We start from the raw sequence: 6,825 nt of genomic DNA, 5'->3' as shown, positions 1-6,825 counted from the left end.
TTTTACTACCAGAGCTCGAATTTCAGGGAGGCCACCAATCCCAGCAAACACAAAAACGTTTTTAAAACGTTTTTAATAAGTTATGTTTTGGCTTTTGGTTTAGGTAATAACGTTTTAATAACATTAAAATGTCGGGTTATATAAAGGTCATGAAAACGTTTTTGAAACGTTTTGTATGAAACCTCACTACAACAATATTCCTAAAATGTTTTCAAAAATGTTATTGTAAATTATTTTTTGCAAACATTTTTGCCAAATATTTTGTCAACACTTAAATAACATTATGTTAAAATATTTGCCCCATCAAAGACAGAAATGTTAATGTTAATTCAAAACGTTATTGCAAATATTTTGGGCAAACATTTTTCGCAAAATATTTTTTCAACCCAAAAATAACATTCTGTTTAGAATGTTTTGTATCAGGTTTTCAAAAAATATTTTGGAATGTTATTAAAACGTTTTTATACCCTTTATATAACCCGACATTTAAACGTTTTCTGTAAAACATTTTGTGTTTGCTGGGATGCCATTGCCTGCCCTTTTCATCTTTTGGCCTTGGTGCCCCCAGAGACTTTGTCAACTATAAGGCATTCTTCATCATTTGTTGGCCTCGGTGCCCTTCTTTGTCTTTGCCCAGTGGCCTTGATTTTGAGGCCTGAAGACTACACTAACCAATTCGTTAGAGGGTATATTTGTTACTAATATTAACATTATTACAGCATTTTGGGCACAGAATAACAAAATTAAAATTTGACTGAAATCGTACATCATGGCTTTAACGTAGAAGGGTCCACTAATGGTGTGAAAAAAAGCACAGTTATTAATAGTGCGCTACGCACAGGCACAGTTGATCCACAAGCCTCAGCACACTTTACAGGTTGTCACTGACCACTACGGCCCTACATCATTCCATAAACCATTTAACAACAAATATATAAGAAACATACGTCACATTTTGCAAAAGGGATTTGATTCTTACTTTATGTAGTGTGTGTTTTATGTGATGTATGATATCGTTATGAACACGGCAGAGTGCCGAACACTGATAGCCAGAATGGAGTCAAGTGGAGTAAACTAGCACTGACTCTCCAAAGGAGTCACCTGGTTATCACAGGAGAGTCAGTTGACTCTACCTGTAGGGTCATTTGACTCTACATTCAGAGTCGCCGACGGAGTCAAGAAATTTATGACTCTTCAAGGGAGTCAGACTCTGTAATTGCTTGGCTCTTGACACTATGGAATATATATTCTCCCATTCCAAGGGGATGGTGGTCAAGCCAAATTTTCTCCATCGTGTCGTCTGACAATCGCCTATGGCGTGACACTCGGAGTAAAGTCTCCTATTCCGGTAGGTCTATACCATAGAACAATACCTGGAAGCGTCACTAGAAATTAACATGAGGCCGCATTCATATGTAAATAGCGTATTGTTATTTAAATTTGTGCCCAGACGTATTGAGGGCGACAGTCATGTTATCCAGACAGAGAATGTCTTGATGCTCCAGGCATGTCAAATTGCTGAGTGAATGTGTATAAATCCCCTTTCTGTATAGGTAATAAGCTAGTATAGTTCGTGTTCCAGTTTGTTATAACAAAAAAAATAAGTATATTTAATACATTAAGTGTATAAACTTTGAAATTGACGTGAATTTGAAGTGCAGAACTCCAAATCTAGCTAAATCGTGTAGTGTGAAATTATGCTGTGTGACCCCCTCTGCGTGTTAGAATTATATTCATAAAACATTGAATTTAACATATAATATGGGCAGCCAACCACGATTTATCAGCATTTAAAAGATATATTAATTAACAAAGATAAATAATCAATAATACAAATGTCAATTTAACTAGTAAACAAGTCTGAAATCTTAAAATGTTGCCACGTGATTTCCCGAACACATGATATGTCAACATGTGACCGTTATTCAGATTTATTGTAAGTATTTGGAGTATGGTGCACGGCTTGCAGGCAACTGTATTTCTGTACCTCCGTATAAAATCAATAATTCATGCTGGGAGCCAAGTAACATTCTGGCTGCTTAGTGCAGATTGTATTTTATTTTACTTGAGAGCATAATAGAAATACATAAAGTCGAATAAGGCGCCATGATGGTCAGGTCGGGTATCAAAGGTTATTTTAACTTCAAATACTACTTGTGTTTCACACCTTGCCTCTGTCACGTATTTCCTTCATATTATTGACCTCAAGTCCTAATTTTGACTTTGCTATTGCAAAATGTCATTTCATATCAAATTAGTAGACTTTCTTTGAAAAAAATATCACTGGTGCCTGATGGGAATACCCGTCCGCCATTTCATTAAACTGGATCGTTTTCGCGTGATTTGTGCCCAGATGTATTGGGGCGCGCTATACTCTCATTGAACAGGCAAAGTTCGCAAAACTAACAACGTTGTTATTTGCCAATATTAATTAACATGATCCAAGGGGTCGAATATGAATTATTCATAACGGATCGATAATTGGCCTCACTTTCTAGCTAGTAAACCAGCGGAATTTTTCATAGGTTTTGCGTTCCTAATAGAACAACCGTGAATTTAGTGTCACCCCCTTGTCTATACTTTGAATTTTTATCTTGATGTACATCTATGTGTATCATTATTTTTTTCGGACTGTCGGAGTGACCCTTTAATGGAGTCAGGGTGACTCTGATAATACATACATATATACATCTATATAAATAAAAGGAAGTCGCTAAATCTTGTGCGCGAATAGACTCAGAGATGATTTCACTTTCAGCTCTGATTTATTCGTACATTGATCGGGTACATATTGCCATTAAACCATCTGAGGTTCATTTTTGCACAAATTGATGGTAACTAAGAGAATAACATAAAAACTGTCGTGTTGCTATGCAAAATCGCATGCAGTGGCATTGTGGGTAATAAGGACAGTGTGAACCGCGTAATAATATTTCCATTAAAAATCCATACGCAGAGCAACATTGCCCTGTTTTCTGCCAACTGCGAGGTGGCCAAGAAATGATTCAGGCTATCTAGATGCACAACATCGCGTACTTTAAGAATGATCTTACGAGCTTTTCGCCCCCACGCAGAGCTACGCACCCCATTTTCCGCCCGTGCACCGAAGTTGGCAGCCAAGAGATTAAGGCTACGTCGCGTGAATTTTATTATTTATTCTAGGCCTATTATAATGAATCGTCGTTTAGTTTTACAGCCACATTCATACGGGAGATTGAGGAATATACGGGGAACGCATTGCACTTTATTTGGTTGAAAACGGTCAAGACCAAGAATTGGCCTCAAAATCAGTGAAAATATGGTTAAAACCGGGGTTTTTCCCGGGATTTTTTGTTGTCAAAACTCAGTGGTAGCGGGTACCGTAACTAACTGGCAGCAGGGGGTTGGCGTTAGTACGTCGGCGTACTGAGCAATGTGACGCGCACGTACGGGGTGCATAATATGCACAGACCAACTTTCCGTGCTAGAGAAATAGAAAAGAAAAGAAAGGAAGACAAAACTGAAAAGGTAGGCCTATGGATGGGTCGGGTTGTGGATTATATGCATGGTACTGGATTCGGTTAAGAGATTACCCACCAAGATGATAAAAATCGTGAGGATACGAGAGGAAAGAAGGAAGCTAAAAATGAAAGAATAAATAAATAAATAAATAAATAAATAAATAAATAAATAAATAAATAAATAAATAAATAAATAAATAAATAAAATAAATAAATAAATAAATAAATAAATAAATAAATAAATAAATAAATAAATAAATAAATAAATAAATAAATAAATAACGTAAAAAAACCACTAAAATAATGAGAACAGAATTAAATAGATAAAATTCAAACGGGAAATCACAAGCTAAGCAGGAAATATTAAAAATTATATAGATGGGAACAAAATGTAGAAAAAAAGCCAAAACTAAAAGGAGAAATGTAAGAAATGGTAGATTTATAAAAATAATGCATGGGAACGGGGCTCAATAAATGAATAACATGGAAACGGAAATCACGAGCATGGGAACAAAATAGACCTATGCAAAAGAAACTGAAGAGAAAGAAAGGAGCTAAATGAATAGAAAAAAAGAAGAAGACAAAAAGGTAGGCCTACGGTAGGCCTATTATACAGGTTATGATTACAGTAACTAAATGAAACGGGAGCAAACTAAAGAGGGAAAGAAAGAAACTAATCAGGAAAATTAAGGGAAAAAAGAAGTTAAAATTAGAAACTAATCACGCAAAAATAAGACAAATAATAAACAACTGAAGGAAACGGGAAATCACAAGCTAAGCAGCTGATAAAAATGAAGCTATAAAGGGAAACGTATAAGAAATGATAGATTTAGAAAATAATGGGAATGGGGTTAGGCCTAGATAGATAAATAACATGGAAACGGAAAATCACAAGCTAAATAGCATTTTGTTTTAATGGAAACAAACTAGGCCCGTGCAGAATAAACTGAAAAGAAAATGGAAATGCAAGAAGGGACAGGTTTAGAAAAATAAAATTTACCTTTCAATGATTCTACCTTTTCAGTAATTCCTCCTGTTTTAGTGATCGCTCCCATTTACTCATCTAGCGGGGACCCGCGCGAAGCGCGGGTATCCCGCTAGTACATTTAATTCTTATAAGGCGCAATGTCCAGTATGATCAAGGCGCCATACAAAATACAACAAATAATACCACATGAAATATAATACAAAGCAAAAATACAAATTCAGATTAAAACAAATGAGTTTTCAGGAGTTTTTTGAAAACTGCAGTTGAACTGGCATTTCTTACATGCTGCGGAAGTGAGTTCCAAAGTGATGGGCCTGCAACAGAGAAGGCTTGTTCACCTATACATTTCTTACTAAATGGTATTGCAAGAAGAGTCTTGTCTGTTGCAGACCGTGTAACGGAGCCGTTGAAGGACGATTTATGTGAGCAAGTAAGTTGGCAAGATATTCAGGACCACAGTCATTGAGACAATTATTGCTAAGACACGACTACACTAATCGATTCGTACAGTTATTAGTATTTCAGCATATTAGGCACAAAATAACAAGATTAAAATTCGAAGAAAATCGTACATCATGGCTTTAACGTAGAAGGGTCCACCAATGGTGTAAATAAACGACTACACGGCCAATGCCGATGATAATAGGCTGATGAGAGTGGATTGTCATATGCAACGCCTACTCCGATGGCCTCGCTACGGTGTATATACTATGCCATAGTCGAATTTTAATAAATAGAAATGTTATTATTAATCATGATGAACGCATCCTGTTGGAACTCAAAATTATACTGATGTGTATTATAATAATGGTCATAAAGAGTTTATATAATTAGTGACAGTAAAAGTAAAGTATTCCTATGTTATTGAATGCAACATATCTTGCATAATGGCTCACTTTAATCAGTGTACTTCGGTTATATCTATAAATGCGCTTTTATAAATACGCACGTGACCCATGGGCACGACATACCAAGACCAGCAAGCGTGACCAAATCCTCATGCATTGACCACTATACAGAAAGGGATAGGAACTCTGTAGATAAATATCATCAAATTTAAGTATTAATTGAATTGCAAAAATATTACACATTTGCAATTCCGAATTTGTAAAATGTTAGCAAAAACAACATTTTGAAAGTATTTGACGACGGAAAAAAATATTCAACGACGGAAACGTTTACAATATAATCACAAAGTTGAAAAAAATGTACAATTTTGCTGCACAGCAGTCTCATGTTGTTCCGCCTCATAAGTTGCATTCAAATGTATAGAAAGACCACTCGCTATGTAGAAGGTCACTTTGAGACTTACTGTTTATAAGCTGTTATGGCAGCGCGGAGGTGGTTCCGTGCGTATTTATAAAAGCGCATTTATATAACCGAAGTACACTGTTACTACTGAACAAGTCTGATTTTTGAATCTACCAGTTTATTGATCGCGAAAGCCCGAGTAAAAAAGCTAACAAACAGAGGGAATACGGTGAATGAAAAGATCAGATGTGAAAATGTATCAATTGCACACAAATTAATACAAATCAGAGTTTTATGCTTAAATGTAATAGCCAGATTATGCAAAATGGGCAAGTGGACTACAGTGAAGTCTACACTGGGTACTGCTATTTGTTCATTATTTTGTGCGATTTTAACAGACATTTTGTTAGACCTTAAGTTATTGGCCAATTATAGTGAACCTGCACTTTTTTTACATTTTTACCTTTAACAGTCCGGTCCGACTGCCTGATCAGGAAGTACTGCCGAATCAGGCAGTATATTGCCGAGTCAGGCAGTATGGTATCCCACAATGCAATGCTCTATTTCAAATAGAGCATCTTTTAATATACCGTTATTTCTTGGTTTAGAATAAAGAAGTAGGTAAAATATATAAAATTATCAATGAATGTACAATTAGTAGTTATTTTTCATCAATTTTAGTTGAAATAAAGTTAATTTGCATATTTAAATCACATTTTTAAAAAACCGTTAGAAATTGTTTTGTTATTTAAAATATTTTTCTCCCGGTGGAATTTTTTTTCGCCACGTGAAAAATTGTCAACTTACATGTAGCTCATGTGTGTAATTTCCCCTGATCTTTTATAAAATCACCATGAACAATTTAGTCCTTAGTCTGTCGAATTCGGAAGGGTTACCAAAGCCTGTGTTGCCTAACTCGGCAACATGCTGCCTGATTCGGCAGTACTTCCTGATCAGGCAGTCGGACCGGACTGTTTAAAGCCATAATGTACGATCTTATAATATGAAATTGGTTAATTTTGTTCAACTTGATTGTTTTGCATATTTGTAAAGTTTACACATGTAACTTGTAGCTAAATGGAATCG

This window comes from Amphiura filiformis, chromosome 1 (assembly GCF_039555335.1).
Source record: "Amphiura filiformis chromosome 1, Afil_fr2py, whole genome shotgun sequence".
Taxonomy (NCBI): domain Eukaryota; kingdom Metazoa; phylum Echinodermata; class Ophiuroidea; order Amphilepidida; family Amphiuridae; genus Amphiura; species Amphiura filiformis.
The sequence above is the reverse complement of the archived record's forward strand: the minus strand, read 5'-3'. Positions refer to the sequence as shown.